At 38.6% G+C, this 20,718-nt stretch overlaps 1 protein-coding gene and 1 long non-coding RNA gene across 13 annotated transcripts in view; one reads left to right on the forward strand and one right to left on the reverse strand.

Annotated features, from left to right (window-relative positions):
• LOC308611902 overlaps nt 1-1,428 on the reverse strand; it is a 79,651-nt gene extending 78,223 nt beyond the window's left edge. The window contains exon 1 of the long non-coding RNA XR_014015042.1: nt 1,298-1,428. This is a non-coding gene — a long non-coding RNA (uncharacterized lncRNA). The remainder of the gene's footprint in view (nt 1-1,297) is intronic.
• Nucleotides 1,429-1,564: 136 nt separating this feature from the next.
• Nucleotides 1,565-20,718, forward strand: part of PRRC2C (proline rich coiled-coil 2C) — a 95,780-nt gene continuing 76,626 nt past the window's right edge. For 10 of the 12 annotated variants that reach the window (XM_081224018.1, XM_081224029.1, XM_081224024.1 and 7 more), the window contains exon 1: nt 1,566-1,750. The gene's annotated coding sequence lies outside the window, so the exon portion shown is untranslated. Of the gene's footprint in view, nt 1,751-20,718 lie in introns of all 12 variants that reach the window. The other 2 variants (XM_081224022.1, XM_081224025.1) reach the window with 1 other exon arrangement.

Below are 20,718 nucleotides of genomic sequence, written 5' to 3' on the forward strand. Positions count from 1 at the left end.
TGTCTCTCCTTTTAGTTTCATCTTGTGCCACTCTCTCTCAACTAAGCTCTTAGTTCCTAGAACATTCCAAGCTCTTTCCCAAATCAGGGCACTTGTAATTGCAGTTCATTTGGTCCAGAGCACTTTTCCACCTACTCTATGCATTGCTGAGTAGGTCCCTACTGTTATTTAGGTCCCAGTTTAAATGGCACCTTCTCAGAAAGGTACTCACTGACCACATAAAGTAAATCCGGAGTGCTTGTCTTCCTGGTTATTCTTTTCTTCCTTCCTGTTTCCCTTCCTTCCTTCCCTCCGTCTTTCCTTCCTTCCTGACCTTCTTTTCTCTCCCCTTTTTTTCCAGTTATTCTTCACCTTAATACCCTGTTTGTTTCCTTCACTGCACATATCAAAATCTACTATGTGATCTGCATCACTACACTGTTTCATTAGGACCAAGATCTTAACTTTTCTTTACTTTTGTATCCCAGTACCTAGCACATATAGTAGGTGCTCAATAAATATTTGGTGAGTTAATAACACAAACTTGAGAAGTAGGTGTTATTATCTCCATTTTACAAAATGAGAAAACTGAATTTAAGAGATGTTAACTTATCCATACTACATAATAATTAATTAGCAGAACTGTTCATTCATACCTGTTTGTCTTATTTTAAAGCCTAAAAAATATCTAATCCTTTTTGTATCTTAAACACAATGCTATATATATTTACATAAGCATGCACACTATATACACACATGTATGCATTATATATGTATACACACATTTATCATTTGTTTCTCATAACAATTTTATCACTCAAAATTTTTTCTGATTATAAAATCTGGAAATTACAGAAAGCCATGCATAAAATATTTTTAAAAACCTGATGGCTCTAAGAAAACTACTGTTAAAGTGTTTACCATTATAAACATTTCAGAGTACATTTTAAAGTCTTTTTTTCTATGACTATGCATATATGTGTGTTTTTATAGCACATTTATGGCATAAGCATATTATGGCTTAAACAGTTCCCTTATCCTTAAACATTATTCTGAATTTAATGGCTTCCAAATATTCCATAATATGGGTGTAACATAATGCATTTATCTCTGTATCTTTATTAACAAACAGGTTTTGGTATTATGAATACTGAGTATTGTGTATGTACATTTCTAGAAAATACCGATACTGCCAAATACCAAAGTTAAAAACTATGCATAGTTTAATTTTGATACACACTGCCAAAGTGTTGTTTTAACCAATTCACACAACTTTCCAGCACCTACAAGAGTGCTCACTTCCCTGAGGCATAACAACCTGTAATTGAGGTCTCTTTAAGAGTTCCTGGAGAGATCTCAGGCGAAATCTTCACCCTGCATCTTGAGCTCTGATCACAGGAACTCCTTCGGTCCAGCAAGCGGCGCCGTCACCTTCCGTCGGGGTTGGGTCGTCGCGGAGACGTCACGTGATCCGGCCGTCTCTGCGCCGGGGGGCGGTCTTGCGGGGATTTGCCTTACGTACGCCGCCGCATGACGTCGTACGTAGGGGCTGGCTAGCCGCCATCTTGCTTCTTTTTCTCGCTCGCTATTTCCCTCTCGAGAAGGAGTGAAAGTGTTTTGGCGGTTTGTCCATCCGCAGCTTCGGATCTCTGGGGCCCGGGGTCCTTCCAGCCGCCCCCTACCCCTAGTTTCCCCTTCCCCTTCCCCCTATAAGAGCTCTGCGGAGCCCCTGGAAGCGCGGAAACACACAGCTTGACACTCATCCTGGCCGGTAAGGAAAGCGAGGGCGTAGGAGCTGCGATCAAAGCGGGCCCTATCCGGGAGGGCTGGCGTGGGGCGGCCCGGGGCGTGGGAGCGCACCCCGACCCTGGCGCCCAGAGACGAGGGAGCCGCTTGGAGAGGGCCTTGGGTCCGGGCATCCTCTTTTTCTCTTTGGCTTCCATCATCTCTGCTTCTGGGGGAGCCTCGGCCTCCTGCTATGGGAGCGGGAAAAACCGGAGTCAGACCCGCCCCATGTGGTCTGCAGCGGGAGTTCCGGACCCGTCGGCCTCCTCCCACTCAGGCCCTGTAGGGGGATTACGCACGTTGCCGGGTAAGGGAAGGGAGTTTCCTTCCCGCGGGATAGGCGGGTGCGCGGTCTCTTTTCCTAGTGTGGGCATGTGTCCCCCCAAACAACTCAGGGGCTCATCTAGGCTCTTTAATGCTTACCTCTTCTTCATGTTTAGTGAGGGTGAAATTTGCAATGAGTAGTGTGCGGGAGAGACCGGGTTAAAGGCCGGGCTCGGTGAGAGGCTCTTCGGGGAATGAGGACCAGTCCTACTTCCGCTAGGGACGTGCTGCCCCAACTCCAGAGGCGGGTTCGGATAGTGTTTTCTCACCCTAGGCCTCTCCATCCCCTAATCTGCTTGGTGACTCTCACTCCGCAGCTTTCTCTCTTTGAGATAGCATTAGTGTTGGTGTTACGGTAAAGGCCCCACTTTAGGGCTTGAAGAAAAGGGCATAGGGGGCCAATAGGAACACTGATAAATTCTTCCTTCCCTTGAGAGGAATGTGTCTAATTCCTTTAAAGGGATGTGTATATGTTTTGACTTGATCTGAGATTCTTTTGAGGTTTCCGACGTGTCTGATGTTTGCTGGCTTCTAAGGCTAGCCGGATTTCCGCATTGACCGATCTTCAGCCTATGTCCATAGATTCATACCTCGCCAGGGTACTTGGAATTGTACAGTAGGCGACTGTGCTGTAAGATTTTCATTTGGAATGCCCCCAGAAGAATCGGGATTCTTGATTAAATGCTTGATAGCTTATTCCCGCAAATAAAAATGATAGGGTGATACTTAAACGCCCACTAAGCCCAACTCCAGCATTTTAGAAGTAGATTAACCTCCTCTGTTGGTAATTAAGATGCTGCTCAGACTGGAGCCATTTTTAGGTGTGTGTCACAAATGCACTGCAGCATCTTTTCTGGTCCACTTCAAATGCATTGATCCCCTAAAAAAAGGAATAGGTTGAATTTGAGTTTCTAGCATATAGTCAACGAGTAATTCTCTCCTTTTTCATAATGGAATTTTCAGAATATAGGCTTTTTACATTTACTTTTGTGTTTCGGTCTTGTGAACTTCTGTATGTGGCTGTTTTCCCTCCACTAGTTGACCTTTTACCATGTACTGAGCACATAAATAAGCTCTTTACAGACATTCTCTGTGTTAATCCTACAGCAAGCCTTTGAGGGAGGTACTATCATCATCCCCATTTTACAGATGAGGAAATGAAATCTGAGAAATTAAAGTAGTTTGACCAAGGTCTCACGGCAGTTATTGATGGTGCTGTATAGATTCAAACCCAGATTGTCTAAACGCAAAGGGGATGCTCTAAGCTGTCAAACTGCCTCCCTGTTTCTTGTAATTTTGCAAACTATAGGAACTAAATAAGATGCAGCATTATTAACCTAGTTTTTGTTTTCCTTGACTCAGTGTAGAAACATGGTTGCTTGTGAAGGTTAAAGTGTTCCAAGGTGTAAAAACACATTATAGCTACTCTGGGGATAGAAAAGCCAGTCGAGTAAAACTCAAATGCTCTGGTATGACAGATAATTTTTAAATTTTGATATCTGGCCTATATTATTGATAAAATATTTCCTCATCTGTAAAATGGAGATGATAATAGTAGTAACTCCTTCAAAGGCTTGCTGTAGGTTTATCACAGATATGTATGTAAAGAGCTTATTACTGTGCTCAGTACATAGTAAAAGGTCAACTAGTAGTGGAAGGAGAATGACAGAATACTGGTAGAAGAAAATACTCTTCTTCCAAGCAGTGGGTAACCTGTATATTCTCAGAATGGAGTATACCTTTGGGAACTTAAGAAATAGTTTTCCTTTTTTTTTTTTAAGGCTTTTTTAGACTTAAATATCTTTTTTTTTCCTTTTTTTTTTTTACACTTATATATTGGGTTTTGTTTCTTAAAGATTTCTTCATGTTCCAGAGTCAGTACGCCTGGGATCAGTATATTGGGCACAGCTGAAAACACAGAAGTTCTGCCTCATTCAAGTCCCTGTCTCCCCTCTACCCCTACCCCACCCCCCCATCCTTATGGTAAAATGTCTTTGAAGATTATATTATGTCCTCCTCTCCCTCCAAGTGGTTTCCTTCTTCCCCCAGCCCCCAAACACCACTTCAGTTTGTAATTCAGTTGAGGAACTCGTTTTTCAGATGCTATTTATGCCATATTTGTGTAAGGCACGAATTGATCATTCATAAAATGTTGACACAGACTGGTATAGAACCCTATTCTTACCATGAAGGAGATCCAAAAGTTGTGTCTGCCTGAGTTATGACTAATAAACTTTTAGTAAAGCGAGCCTTGTCATCTTATGAATAGGCTGACACAATGAAAGCTTGTCTCTCAGTCTGTGTTAACTGTTGCTTAGAAGTCTTGAGAATTAATAAGTTAGTTTTGAGTCATAACATTTAAAAATTCTCAATAATGCCATTGATGCATCAGTCAGGACATCTTTTGGGGTAAAAGCGTTCTCTGGAGAGGGTGATTCCAGTGAATTTTTTTATTGTATGTGTGTCCTCCTCCCTTCCCCAAAGGCTAAATATAGTCTGACCTTTTTGCCAGTTATATTTCTAGTCATTATTTTGCTCTAGATTGACAGAATGCCTGTCACATTTTGGGGGCTTTGTGTGCACATATTTTCTGGCAGATCAGAACAAGGGCTATTACTGAGTTTCAGCAGTTGTCTAGTTGACAGAAACTTTTATGTGGTTAGCCTATACCTAGAGTTGAACACAAGATAGCAGTGGAATTATTACTGTCAATGTAATATACTCAGCCATATGTGGTGCTGCTAGGTGCTCTACATTAAAGAAGAGCAGGACATAATCAGCATTTGTGAAGGATATCTAGTATTAAAAAAACACTACTGGGTTTTGGTTTTTTTGGCTACGTTGGGTCTTTGTTGCTGCGCATGGGCTTTCTCTAGTTGTGGTGAGCGGGGGCTACTCGTTGTCGCGATGCACAGGCTTCTCATTGCGGTGGCTTCTCTTGTTGCGGAACACGGGCTCTAGGCACGTGGGCTTCAGTAGTTGTGGCATGTGGGCTCAGTAGTTGTGGCTCGCGGGCTCTAGAGCACAGGCTCAGTAGTTGTGGCACACGGGTGGCTTAGTTGCTCCACGGCCTGTGGGATCTTCCCAGACCAGGGCTTGAACCCGTGTCCCCTGCATTGGCAGGCATATGCTAAACCACTGTGCCACCAGGGAAGCCCCAATACTGGGTATTATTTACATAACATTATATAGAAGTTTTCTGTTTACTTGTCTGCATTCTAATATTAGTCTGTTTTCCTTTACTAGACTGTTTCCATGTCTTATCACTTTGTACAGTGGTTGGCATGTATCTAGAGTTTATTATATGTTATTGAATAAATGAGATTAGGAAACAGAAAGATTAGATCCACAACTAAGGTTCAACTGACAAATGTCCTAGTGGAACAAAAGAATACCCCAGTCATTTTTCCCCCTTTATTTACCTATTAGAATAGTATCAGATGCTTTCAAATAGTTTGTGTTTATGTTCTGTACATCGTGAGATTTTTTTGCATCAGATTATCCTTACTAATTTTTAGATTTATTCAACAAACATTACAGATTCTTTTAATTTTATAAGGCACAGTGCATGAGAGGAAAATGGCTTTTGGTTCGTACTGCCAAGATATTCACAATCTTAAGGATTAATATGAAAAGTTATCATGTGATCTTTGGATTCATACCAGAATATAAAAATAAAGATATACAGACAGGTAATGGAAATTTGGGACAGAAAATTCATATATGGAAAATTGTCCATAGTATAGGTCGAGTGCCCAGTTGGTTACAAGTAAAGGCATGATGGCCAGGAGGGACTAAGAATAATTGTAATTATTAATATTTAGTGAGCACTTACCATGCCGGGCACTGAGCTAAGAACACTTTGAGGATTATCTCTTTCATTCCATACAATAAGCCTAGAATGTGGATTATTTTATTACCATTACACAACTAGAAAACTGGATTTAAAGAGATGTAGTAATTTGTTCAAAGCTACTTAGCTAGTAGGTGAGATTCGAATTATTGACCGAGAGCCTGAGTGCTTAACTTCTATACTACATGGATTTCCCAGTGGCCACTGTTTCTCTAACTTTAGTCATTCACAATTTTTGCTTTATCTTCAAACCGTCTGTCAATATTTTTCTTTAATTCAGCTTACTATCTTTTAATTAAGTGAGTTTAAAGGAAAAATTTATGTGATTATTTGGTGTTAGAGTTTTTTCCCCCCAACGTGTTAAAGTAAACATGTAATTTTAAATATTCCTCTATGGACTACTTAAAATCATCTAATATACCATCAGTACTCATTTGTATCCCACCCTTTGGGACATAACTGCTATAAGAAATGAATACTGCATAGGATCAGGCAGCAGTTGGAATTAATGAAGGCCAGAAGTGATGAAAGCCTAAAAATAGAATAGATTCATCAAACAGGAAATGGCAGCATTACAGGAGTAGAGATATAAATTAGAGCCTTAACTACATACTTGGGACAACCATTTCCAGGATGAACTGCAAAGTGGAGTGGGTTTATTTAGACAGGGAAGTGTAACAGGATGTCAGCTACATACTTGGGACATCCATTTCCAGGATGAACTGCAAAGTGGAGTGGGTTTATTTAGACAGAGAAATGTAACAGGATGTCTAAGATAATCTATGGCAAGAGAAGGAGAAAAAGAATGAATAACTTAAGGAAGAAGTCACTACAGAAATCAGGGTAGAAAAATGAAAATCTCTAAAATAGGATTGTGACAGCCAAATGTAGCAGAGTTCAGAAAAATATGTGAGAAATGGCTCTTGGATTTGGCTTGAGTGATCCTTGGTGACCCTAAGAGAATTTAAGTCAGTTAATGAGGCTGAAAGGTTATAAGCAGGGAGGAATAAGTAGTGAGACCTCAATTTTTAGGTGTGTTGGATACTCAAAATGAGCTCTGGACTAGGAGTTTGAAAACCTGGGGTTAATCCTTTTGTCACTTGGGGGCAAGTGACTTGGCTTCTTCAAGTTTTGGATACACTGTATTCATCTGGAAAATAAGGATAATACTGGTTTCCCCTATCTTAGAGGATTGTTACAAAGATCACATTAAATGTGTTTCTTATACTTTTTGAGTTTAATATTCTTTGATATCACATGAGTCTTAACCACATTTAAAACAAAAGGGATGCATGAAAAGTAGAAAGTTGAAGGTAAGGGGAGGATAGGTTCTCAACAAGATTGGAAGATCTCCTCATGGTGCATATGTAATTAGAGAATGGGTGTCTAGGGAAGTTAATAATCGATCTTCCTTCCTCCTTCTTTCCTAATGAATAATCTGAAAGTGCAGGGCTGCTGCATATGGTTGTACCATTTGTGCACTGCACAAAGGTACCTGGCTGAAGGAGGCAACAAGGACTGAAATCTAGCCCTTGATCCGCTTTCAGAGTCCTGTGCCCTGGCTAGGCCTCCAGCGGAAATTGTGCCTCCACTTCTCTTCTCCCTCCCAAGACATGAGCCCTCTTACCAGGATGAGTACCTGTATCTTCCCAGAGGGTGTGTTTTTCTATGTGCACAAAGGCCCTGTGGAGGCCAGTGCTCTGAAAGGCTCCTTAAGGAGACATATTAAGGATATGTTTAGAACAACATCAAAAACATTTGGGAGACTGGAGAAATGGTCACTAGGAACAGAAAGCTTAGAACTTATTATGAAAATGGGTTAAGTAGTTGCCCAACAGCAAGTATAGAATTCCAGTTTATCCAGTGTATTTTAAAGATGAGCATTGTAACTTATTAAGTGTTTCTAGTAATTTGGAAACAAATAATGTTTATTAAAATATCATATGTAGATGATCAGCTTTCAAAGAGGAAAGAGAATATATGAGTAAAACTATACTTAACATTTTAATCTTCAAAAAAACCACTTTATACTTTTTCAGTTGCAATTACAATTTACATTTTTGGCAATATGACTATTGTTGTTTGGCCTGTATATGTATATATTTTTAATGTTATTTGATGTTTGAGCTTTTTTTTTTTTTTTTTGGCTGTGCTGGGTCTTCGTTGCTGCGCGCGGGCTTCTCATTGTGGTGGCTTCTCTTGTTGTGGAGCACAGGCTCTAGGCGCGTGGGCTTCAGTAGTTGTGGCACGAGGGCTCAGTAGCTGTGGCTCATGGGCTCTAGAGCGCAGGCTCAGTAGTTGTGGCACACGGGCTTAATTGCTTCGCAGAATGTGGGATCTTCCTGGACCAGGGATCAAACCTGTGTCCCCTGCATTGACAGGTGGATTCTTTTTTTTTTTTTTTAACATCTTTATTGGAGTATTATAATTGCTTTACAACAGTGTGTTAGTTTCTGCTTTATAACAAAGTGAATCAGTTATACATATACATATGTTCCCATATCTCTTCCCTCTTGCGTCTCCCTCCCTCCCACCCTCCCTATCCCACCCCTCTAGGTGGTCACAAAGCACCGAGCTGATGTCCCTGTGCCATGCGGCTGCTTCCCACTAGCTATCTATTTTACGTTTGGTAGTGTATATATGTCCATGCCACTCTCTCACTGTCCCAGCTTACCCTTCCCCCTCCCCATATCCTCAAGTCCATTCTCTAGTAGGTCTGTGTCTTTATTCCCATCTTAACTCTAGGTTCTTCATGGCCTTTTTTTTTTTCCCCTTAGATTCCATATATATGTGTTAGCATACGGTATTTGTTTTTCTGTTTCTGACTTACTTCACTCTGTATGACAGACTCTAGGTCCAGGCAGGTGGATTCTTAACCACTGTGCCACCAGGGAAGTCCCTTGGCCTGTATTTTTAAGTAACTGTTTTTAATGTTAGGTTTAAACTTTGTAGATCTTAATTGAACATAATATGAAGAATTACTTCTGAATTGGGACAGATAGAGGAATTTTATTTTAAAAGCAGGGAAAGGATGTTATTGAAATAAGCCTTTTGACAGAGATGTGGAAGGTTGGTTATATTGCTGTATAAGTGTTAAAATTTTGATGAAGAAAAATTGGATTTTTTGATATGTGTAGTTACCTGTAGCCCCCACCACAATTAGGATACAGAATGTAGAAAGATGAAATATCTCCCAACTGTAGAACAGAGTCTTCTGACATTTTGGAGACACAAAATATCTCTCCAGATGAAGAAAGAGCTATTGAGTAAGGATTGAAAAGTCAAGAATAGCTTATATGTGCTGATTGCTTGATTTCCTGACATGACCAATAAATAAATAAATAAATTTCTTTGGTTGTATAGTTATATTTATGACAAATTTGAAAACATGGAAAAAAGTTAAAGTAGAAGGTAGGAGAAAGAGATGGGTAGGTTAACATGTCTCAAGACAGATTGTTTTAATGGTGGAGGAATCTAGCCAGTGCTTGGTGGGGAGGGATGCTAACCAATTCTCTACACTTAAAAATTTAAACTTACAATTCCAACCCTTAAAGGCAGCCCTTTAGTTATATGAAAGGTTTAGAATAATTCATGATGTTGGATGAGCATCTTGAACAGAATGCTTCTCTTTTTCTCCCATAAAATCCAACATACTTGCCTTTCAAAAAATAAAGTTGACTAAGAAATTATTTATGCATTAGTTTTTATTTACTATGTGTAAGTTTTGAAAATGTTATTACCATTTATTAAGCTCAGTATTAAGTACCAGACACCATCTAACAGCTTTATACACACTTAAATCTCACAACAGACTAGAAGATATAGCCAACAGATGAGGAAATAAAAATTCAGGATTGTATTTAATGACTGTGGAAATGCTTATGCCATAATACGTATATGCCACAATTATGCTATAAAAACACGTAGCTACTAAATGTTAGAGCTGGGATTTAAACTTAATCTGTTGTAAGAGAAGTAATTGTGTAATACGAACAGTTTTAAAATACTACAAGTTGTCCAAAAGAGTGCTCTGGCAGTCACCTTATAGAGTAAGTGATAGACACACAGCTTTACTTTGCTGGGATAGTAATTTATAATACAGAAGATTTGATAGCTACATTTCTTTTCTGATAAGGCTTTCTTGGCCCCAGAAACTTAATTCACATATTTCAGTTTCTAAGAACAGTCTGAGCCCTTCTACCATTTTGATTAAAACTGCAACAGATTTATTTGTATTACACTTTGTTTTTAAAAATGACAATTTTTAATGCTTTTGCTGTAGTGCTATTTGTAGTAGAGGCAGTCAACGTGGTGATATTCTTAGCTTTACTATTATAATAGCAGATGATCTTAAAAATATTGGATGTCACTCTAACTTTATTTTTTTAATTTATTTTTTATTGAAGTGTGGTTGATTTACAATGTTGTATTAGTTTCAGGTGTATAGCAAAGTGACTCAGTTATACACACACATATATATATATATTCTTTTTCAGATTTTTTTCCATTATGGGTTATTACAAGATGGTGAATATAGTTCCCTGTGCTGTACAGTAGATCCTTGTTGTTTCTCTTTTATATATAGTAGTGTATATCTGTTTATCCCAAAATTCTAATTTATCCCCCCACCCTTTCCTCGTTGGTAACCATGTTTGTTTTCTATGTCTGTGAGTCTATTTCTGTTTTGTAAATCAGTTCATTTGTATCCGTTTTTTGAAGATTCCACTTGTAAGTGATATCATATATTTGTCTTTCTCTGATTTACTTCACTTAGCATGATAATCTCTAGGTCCATCCATGTTGCTGCAAATAGTGTTATGTCACTCTGACTTTAGAATTACTAAGTGATTATAATAATTAGTAATGGAAGTGACCTTAGAAGTTGACCAGTTCAACCTTTCACTCAAAGCAGAAGTTACCTTTTAAAATATTTTTTTTTAATTTAAATTTTATTTATTTATTTATGGCTGTGTTGGGTCTTCGTTTCTGTGTGAGGGCTTTCTCTAGTTGTGGCAAGCGGGGTCCACTCTTCATCGCGGTGCGTGGGCCTCTTACTATCGCGGCCTCTCTTGTTGTGGAGCGCAGGCTGCAGACACACAGGCTCAGTAATTGTGGCTCACGGGCCCAGTTGCTCCGCGGCATGTGGGATCTTCCCAGACCGGGGCCCGAACCCGTGTCCCCTGCATTGGCAGGCAGATTCTCAACCACTGCGCCACCAGGGAAGCCCCTAAAATATTTTTGATAAAGGCTTATCTTGCTGTTGCTTGAACGTATCTGGTGCCCAGGAAGACACCGTAGTCAACCTTTAACAGTCATATTTTAAGATCTTCTAAATTTCCAAATATTTGAACACCATGATAGCATTCAAACCTCTTCACTTTCTCTTGGCTTCCATCATCTGCAGAGGGTTTGGCTTTCTTTTCAGAGCTCTTTTTTTTCCCCACAAAGAAACAGTTATGTATCTCTTCACGAGAGTTACTGTTTCTCTGAAAAAACAAAACAAACTCTGGGGATGAGACAGCAGGAGAGATAGGGAGAGAGGTCTAAGCTTATTTCCTAGAAGCATCCTTCTCTCACATACCTCATGGCATTGTGGTATTTTGTGCCTCAGCAAAACTACTTATCACTTCATTTCACAGCTCTTTGGGTTGCTTGGCTAATGGTGAAAGTAGAGAATGAGTTTAAGATATAACTTGTTTCCACCTAGGGTAAACTGAACAGTTATGAAGTCTTTCTTTTGTATCCAATTTAGTTTGGTTTTAATGTTTGTCTTAATGAAGACCAGAATTGAGCGTAATGCTCTAAACAATGTGATAAACACAAGATTCAGTAGAACTGTCACAATTCCAGATTTGTGCATTAGATTTCTATCAAAGTAGCAATTTTTGTAAAGCAGTGCTGTCACACTACTAGCTGTCACTAACTGTCCTGTTTTATATGAACAGGCTGAGTCTGTATTCTGTATTTATGAAATTCAGTTCTTGATCTATGACTAACTACTTATTCTTAAATCCAATTTAATTCTATCCAGCATTCCAAGAAAGTCATTAAATCTTAAGAAAGTCATTAAGTGCATTGTTACTCTTTTGGATGTTTGTGTCATATGTGGTGTCTACTTTCCAGGTCTTTATTCAAGTTTTTCACAAAAGGCTTTGAAAAGGACAGGGTCCAATATATTAGTTTTTCTGGTCACATTACTTCCTATTGACTTAGTTGAATATAAAATAATTTTCAGCCTCTAATATTCTATGATCCTCATTTGTATTTAAGGAGGAGTGTATAAAGACTAGTACTTTGATTAACGTGTTTAAAGTCAAACTGGAGGGGAGTTAATCAAAAGTAAACTTTTTAGAAAGGTAATATTTTACATTATAAATCAACTATACTCCAATAAAAATTTAAAAAAATTTTTTAAAAAGGTAATATTTTGTGAATGCTGATTGACCTGGAACTCAGAGGAGTGTGGTGAATGTCTTGACTTTTTTATTTTAAATGTAAAATTTAGTTAAAATTTGAGTGATAAAATGCTGTTTTCTGAAGTTAATACATCAATCCCCTCTATCTTTGTTAGCTACCATGAGAAAATACCATAGGCGAGGTGGCTTATAAAACAGAAACTTATTTTTCAAGTTCTGAAGGCTGGAAGTCCAAGATCACCGTGCCAGTATAGTCGGGTTTGGCTTAATGCCTTCTAGCTGAGTCCTCACATGGCTGAGAGAGAGCTCTGATGTCTCTTCCTCTTATAAGAGAACTAATTCCATTATGAGGCCCCATGCTCATCACCTCACTTAACCCTAATTACCTCCCAAAGGTCCCAGCTCCAAATACTTTCTATTACATTGGTAGTTAGGGCTTCAACATATGAATTTTGGGGGAACACCGTTCAGTTCATAGTAACCTCCCCCTTTTACAGTCTACAGTGCATTGATTTTTATGCTTTTTACATTGTTACACTTCAAAATAATATTTCTACAACAGTTGGAATACATTCACTAATTGAGATATTACTATGTTTTGTTGCTTTAATTTTTTTATCCTTGATATTCAACTCTGTATTGTAATGGAGTAAGTTTTTTTTTTTAATTAATTTTTTGGCTGTGTTGGGTCTTCATTGCTGCTCACAGGCTTTCTGTAGTTGCAGCAAGCAGGGGTTACTCTTCATTGCAGTGCACGGGCTTCTCATTGCGGTGGCTTCTCTTCTTGCGGAGCACGGGCTCTAGGTGCTCGGGCTTCAGAAGTTGTGGCACGTGGGCTCAGTAGTTGTGGCTGGTGGGCTCTAGAGCATAGGCTCAGTAGTTGTGGCACACTGGCTTAGTTGCTCCACGCCATGTGGGATCTTCCTGGACCAGGGCTCGAACCCGTGTCCCCTGCATTGGCAGGAGGATTCTTAACCACTGCACTACCAGGGAAGTCCCCAGAGTAAGTTTTGATATGAAAAACTTGAATCTTTTAAAATCTTTTAACCTCAAATGACATGTTATTTATTATTATGTATTTTAAAGGTTTGATGCTTATCTCTTCTATAATGAAAATTGAGTTCTGATTTTCATATGGTGAGGTTATCTTGGTTACTGGCTTTGATAGTAATCTTAGCTCCATCACTTCCTAGCCTTATGAGTTTTACTTCTCTAAGGTTGTTTCTTCATTGGTAAGTTTTGGTGACTTGGGCTTTGAGCTCTTCTTATTTCCAGTCTGATATTTTTACATTCTAAATCTCTAGAGCTCAGATTTTAAAAATTTGGCTTCAAGAGACATTACAAAATTAGAATGTATAGAAATTGGATTCCTCTTTATGTTAGAAATGGGAGAAATAAATATCAAAGATTATTCAGGGTTTTAAACTAGAGGTTAGAGAAAATGGTTATGGTGAAATTGGGAAGAACATCTTTGGGAAAGCAGATAAGCTTTTAGACTTTTTGGGGGGTTGGATAGTCTTAATCTCAAAGAAATCTTGTAAAAATAATACAGAGAATTTCCATATTCGTTCATTCATATTCCCTGATTGTTAATAGTTTACTGTATTTGTTTTACCATTCTCTGTGTGTACATGTACCTATGCACACACTCACACATATTATATGTTCTTGATCTTTAATGTCTTGGTCTAAACCCTGTCATTACCTGAAACGTTACATTCAAATCACAAGCTCCTATGCCTCCACTTTTCTCATTCAGTACATTTTCTCCTGCTGTTTTTATAAATGAACAGAACAATCCATAGTAAGCTTGACTCAGCAAGCATTCAATAATCACTACTGTTAAGAGCTTTTATTCAATCTTTTTGAAATTTCCAGTTCCTTCTCCTCTCCTCCTTATTTTTTTCCAGCTTGTCTTACTTCACTCTCTGATTTAGACTTCCATGAAATGTTAATCTAACCATTCTCCTGGCAGTATCCTCATCTCCCTTGCTTTTCTTTACACCTGCCTGGCACAACTCTAATTTCTTATTCGATCCAGCTGCTTTGTGCCTCCCACCACTCCCTACTCCTAGACGTGCTGCTGGACATTGTTAACAGTCTTCAAACTGCGCAGGCTTGGGAATACTGTATATCCCTGGTTTCCAGCTTCTACTCAGGTTTCAGTGCTGCCTGTCAATGCCTCGTTTTACTAGTTGACTGTCTTTTCTCCCAGTTCTTTGCAAATCTTTTCCAGCCTTCTCAAATCTCCACTCAGTTGATGAGATCAGCATGTCTCTGTTTCATTTGTTCCTAGTAGTGCCTGATTAGTAGGCACTGGGTAAATATTTTTTTTTACGTGGATGGCGGAATTAAACATTTTTAGTGTGTAGTTCTGTCAAGAAACTTAAGTGAAGGTGTTTTGTTCTATACGCAATTAAAAATGAATGTCTAAAAAAAATGAATGTCTAAAGATTGTAGCTTGAAGGAAGGATTTGGTTGGGAATTATCCTTACTGAAGCAGTGAACAGTAGATGAGATGGCTAAAGAGGTAAGCACATAGAAAAGAGAGAGCTGACAAAAGCAGTTAACATTTATGTAGAGGGATAGGAAAAAAAAATGAGGCAGATGTCAGTCACAGAAACCAGTGAAAATGGTTTACACAGAAGCTCTTTATTTTTATATTTGTATGTGATACTTGACTATTATTAGTATGTATTCTTCCTTTATTTGTTCAATAAAACATTTGTTGAATGTGTCCAGCAGGCTCATCTGGAAATGGTTGCAGTTTCTTTTTAATGTTAACAATTTGAGTGGGACATTGTGCTGTGTTTCCCAGAGGAACTAAACAATCACTATAAGAATAAGGAGGAAAGAGATAAACAGAGGCTGGATACATAGAAGCCCATGGAGGCCAGAAAGGTTGTGATTCTGTCATTTAACTGAATTTTGCAAATTGGTGATTTTCAAAAGTATGAGGTTCCTCCCCCCCCAAATATACTAGATTTTAAATATCACTTAATATTTTTGGTATTGAATACTTTTAATTCTTTTGTAATCGTAGGTGAGTCACCTTAGAATCTTACAATTTTTGGCACTGATGGAATTTTAGAGGTAGTACCTAATCTCCTCTTGATGTGGAAATCCCTTACAGATTTTTTTTCCCACAAATTTTCAGCCTGCAATACCTATCCTTTCATGAAAACCATCTTTTTGTTACCACTGTTTCATTATTCTTTCATTTCAAAAAGTTGATGTTTATATTATGGTAAACTGCTGCCTTCCAAATTTCCCTTAGACCTTTTGGAAACAGTCTGTTGGCTTTAAAAGCACTGGCTTCCTTTTTTTTTTTTCTTTTTTCTTTTTCTTTCTTCCATCTTAACTTTTTTTTTTGGTCAAAAAAGGTAATATGTATTTATTCAAAATTCGGAAAATGTAGGTGCATGTTTTGCTACATCTAATTTCAGTGAAAAAAATGCTAGTTTCTTACCAGCATTGCTCAGTTATAGAACCTTGAATTTAGAGAGATGTTTACTTTCTCTTTCCTTAAACAGAGAAAGGGGATGTGTTATTCAAAAAGCTTTATTTTGGAGACTGACCCTCAGCCCTTAATGATTTAGATTTTTTAGGTACATAGTAGACAGGGTAGTAATATAAAAAATACAAGGTTTTTTTTTTTTGCCACGCCGCACAGCTTGAGGGTTCTCAGTTCCCTGACCAGGGATTGAACCTGGGCCGCGGCAGTGAAAGCCCAGAATCCTAACCACTAGGCAACCAGGGAACTCCCGGAATGCTATTTTTAAAACAAAGACAAGCCTTTGCTCAGAATTCAGTGGTTTCCCATTGTTTCAAAGATAAAGTTTTTAATCCTAATAGGCCCACCTCATCCAACCTTCTTTCTCTCCTTCAACTGTCCCTTTCTTACTAGCTTTTGCTTCCCCAGCTTTTATATTTTTGAACATGGTTAGCATATCAGGGCCAGAGGTCCTTTGCATTTGGTTTTTCTTCAACCTTGAAGCTGCCTCTTTCCCCTTGCTCTCTCCTCAGAGAGGCCTTTAGTGATCAACTTATCTAAAGTAGTTCCACCCTTTCTAAAGTAGTTTCCACCCTTTCATGTTGTCCTGTTTGGTTTTATTTATGGCATTTGTCACCATATGAAATGATTTTATTTACCTATTATTTGAATCACCAAACTAGAATGTAAGACCCGTGAGAGCAGATTCTTATCCCTTGTATCTCCAGTCACAGAATAGCATACATAGTAGGTATTCAGTAAATGTTTCAAAACATGGATCACTTAATGACTGACATAGATTATAAATAAATTTTTCACGTACCATATTGTAGTGAATATCCTTACGTGTATGTGTATTTTGCACGCATTAGTATTTTTTTAGGATAGATTCTTAGACTTTGTTTTAAGCTATGCTGCTGGGTTCTAAACCATTCTTAGCTCTCTACCCAGGCCTTACAAAACAGACCACAGGCTGGATTTGGCCATAGGCCTTAGTTTGCCAAAGCCTGCCTTTAGTTCATCGTAAATAGCATGTGAATTGTCTCTGTTTAATGTCAGAATTCCCTTTTGAAATCACCTGGTCCAGACACTTTGGGGGTGGGCAGCTTTTGGACAACTTTTTTTTCCATTGTTTTTACCTGTTTATTTTGAGCCAAATCTGGTAATTTCTGTTTTCCTAGAAAACCCTTATTTCAAAGCCTTCTCTTCATGTGTGTATTTTATATCATCTTTCTCATTCTTAGTGTTAACTTAAAATTAGAGCGATTCAGCTAATTTATTTTTTTTTTCCTAAAGAGCCAGCTCTTGAATTTATCAGTAGTTATTATTCTGTTTTTTTTTTTAATTTGATTTTTCTTTTCTGCTTTTTTTGGGGGTAACTTTTAAAACATATTGTTTTGTCTGGTAATGAAAGTCCTTAAGAACATTCCTTTGAATTATATGATTCTGTGTTTTATGGTTTGATAAGAAGTGTGTTTGTTTTTCACTTTCAGTTGATTTTCTTCTACATTTCTAGTTTTGTCTATTAACTTAGTAGCCACAGGAATCTTAAACTACTTTCTTATCAATCTCAGGAACAAAAACAGTTTGTTGATTCCTTGTTTATTATGTTCTGACATTTTTTTTTTCTGCTCTGGTATGAGCTGTATTATTGCATTGTTCTTCATTATTCCTTGTCAGAGCTACTGATTTCTCCAATTTCATATCTTGCCAGCCTGTTTCCCTCCCTGCCATCCCTGCCCTCTTCCCTTGTACAAATTAAAAACACTACTGGAGGGACTTCCCTGGTGGGGCAGTGGTTAAGAATCCGCCTGCCATTGTCAGGGACAGGGGTTCAATCCCTGGTCCAAGAAGATCCCACATGCCGTGGAGCAACTAAGCCCCTGCGCCACAACTGCTGAGCCTGAGCTCAGGAGCCTGTGAGCCACAACCACTGAGCCTACGAGCCACAACTACTGAAGCCCGTACACCTAGAGCCCATGCTCCGCAGCAAGAGAAGCCACTGGAGTGAGAAGCTCACGCACTGCAGCAAAGAGTAGCCCCCACTCACCGCAACTAGAGAAAGCCCGCACGCAGCAACGAAGACCAAATGCAGCCAAAAAAAACAAAACAAAAAAAACCACTACTGTATATCTCCTCTATTAATATTCTACTTTACTTCTGACATTTCTGGTCACCACGTGGAGAGCGGGGTCCCCACAACAAGCAGTTAGTTAGATTCTCTAGCCACTATCTGGGTGTCCTGAAATTTAACTCAATTCTGATCTAACTACCCAGAGATAGCATTATATCCCAGAGATTAATAAGGACTCAGTCCCACAAGACTGTCCCCCCGGATACTTCAGATGCCAGTTGAAAGTCCAGATTGTTATGATTGTTAACCATGCTGCTGGCTAACTGGCTGGCTGGCTGTAAATCAGGTTTGATTAATTTGCTAGAGCAGTTCACAGAACTCAGGAAAACAATTTACTTACTAGATTACTGGTTTATTACAAAGATATTAAAGTATAGGAGTGAATGAAAAGATGTACAGGGCAAGGTCCAGAAGAGTCCCAAGCACATGAGTTTTTGTCCCTGTGTAGTTTATGGAACTCCATCCTCCAGGAAGTGCTCCCAACTTTAATGGAGGCATGAATAATTAAATCTTTGGCCAATGGTGATTAATTCAACCTCCAGCTCCTCTCCCTTCCCTGGAGGAGAGGAGGATAGTGTTGAAAGTTCCAGCCCTCTAATCACTTGTATATATGTGCCAACCCCTGGCAACCAGCCCTCACCCCTAGAGGCCTTTCTGGAGTCACTACATTAACTTATCCTCAGGTGTGGTTGTAAGGGGCTTGTTATGAATAACAAAAGATACCTTTATCTCCTATTGTTTAGGAAATTCCAAGTGTTTTAGCCCTGTGTCAGGAGCGAGGATGAAGACCAAGTATAATTTTCTTATAAATCACAATATCATACCTTGCAGTCTACACTCCACTTACAATAAATTTGTATAAATATCTGTAATAACTTCATTTCTAATCCCTCTTGTTTGCTTGGAATCTAGGGGTCCTTGATCTTTTAAAAAATATTTTTATTGACATAAAATAAACTGCACATACTTAAAGTATACTATTTGATGCTTTGCATATACACATCGTGAAACTCTTACCACAGTCAAGATAATGAACATATCAAGAAAAATTTCCTTCTGTTCCTCCCAGTTCCTATCCATAGGCAATCACTGATCTGCTTCCTGTACCATAGATACATTTGCATTTTGTAGTGTCCACTGAAAAAAAAGCACAACCTAAAAGGTGAGAATTACGTTTTGTTTGGCGGACAAAACTGAAGGCTTAAGCCTGGAAGTTAGCCTTTCAGATAGCTCTTAGGGACTAGTCCAAAGAGGTAAGGGAGGAGCCACGATATATAGAAGTTTTGCAACAAAACCCAGGTAGTTGGAACATCAAAAAAGGTTAAGGTTAATTAAAGAAAACCAGACATTTCAAGTTAATGAATTTAGCTCTTTTCTATTATGGGAAGATGCAAGGGTCTGGGCTTATTGAAATCATTCCTTTGATATGCACCTTAACTATCTAGGGCCAGTATCCTCCTTTTCTCCATCCTGGATCCCCTCAGGGTGCACAGTTGGCAGTGGCTGCTGTAGCTACTGGCTTGTTGGCTTGTTGGCAACATCCTTTGTTTACTGATATGGGAGGCAACATTTTTCATCCGCAGTTGAATTCAGTATATAGTGTATATGTTGGGAGTCTAACTTCTTTCCTTCACCATAATGACTTTGAGATTTATCCATGTTGTTACATTTATCAGTAGTTCATTCTTTTTTATTGCTTGGGTATTCATTCCATTTATGTATATACCACAATATGGTTATCCAGTAACCTGTTGGTGAACAGTTGGGTTGTTTCCAGTGCTTGCCTATTACAAATAAAACTATGAACCAGAGTACAAGTCTGAGTCTTCATATGGACATATGTTTTCATTTTCTCATATAAACATTGGGAATGGAATTGGGATTGTATGGTTTGGGGATGTTTTTTCCTTTTTAAGAAGCTGCCAAACTGTTTTCCCAAGTGGTTATACCATTTTACATTCCCATGAGCAGGCTATTAGAGTTCCAGTTCTTCCACATCCTTGTCGACACTTGGTATAATTATTCCGTAGTTTTAGCCAATACAGTAGAAGTATGGAGGTATCTTACTGTGGTCTAAATTTGCATTTCCCAAATACTAATGGTGCTGAAATGCTGAATATCTTTACGCGTGTTTATTTGCCACTTGTGTATCTCTGGTGAAGTGTCACATCCTGTGCCCTTTAAAAATAATTGGGTCATGTGTTTTATTATTGAGTTCTGAGAGTTTTGTACATATTCTGGATAAAAGTGTTTCGTCAGATATATGATCTGCAGATGTTTTTTCCCAGACAGTAGCTTGTGTTTTCATTCTCAACCATGAGAACTTTCAAAAGGCAAAAGTCTAGTTTAAAAATTTCATCTTTTATGGATTGTGGGCCCCGCCCCCACCACCACCACACGCAGCTTGTGGGATCTTAGTTCCCCAGCCAGGGACTGAACCCCCACGCCTTTGGCAGTGAAAGCTCTGAGTCCTAACCACTGGACTGCCAGGGAATTCCCTATGAATTGTGTTTTTAGTGTACTATCTAAGAAGTCTTTATATATAGCCCAGGGTCACAAAGATTTTCTCCTGTGGTTACTCTAGAAGTTTTTATAGTTTCAGGTTTTACCTTTTGTCTGTGGTCCTTTTTAAAAATTTTGAGATATTTTTAACATATGATGTCATATAAGTTTAAGGTGTATTTTTGTGCATTTATATATTGCAGTGTGATTACCACTGTAGCATTAGCTTAAA

Source organism: Mesoplodon bidens, assembly GCF_964165515.1.
Source record: "Mesoplodon bidens genome assembly, chromosome: 2".
NCBI classification, from domain to species: Eukaryota; Metazoa; Chordata; class Mammalia; order Artiodactyla; family Ziphiidae; genus Mesoplodon; species Mesoplodon bidens.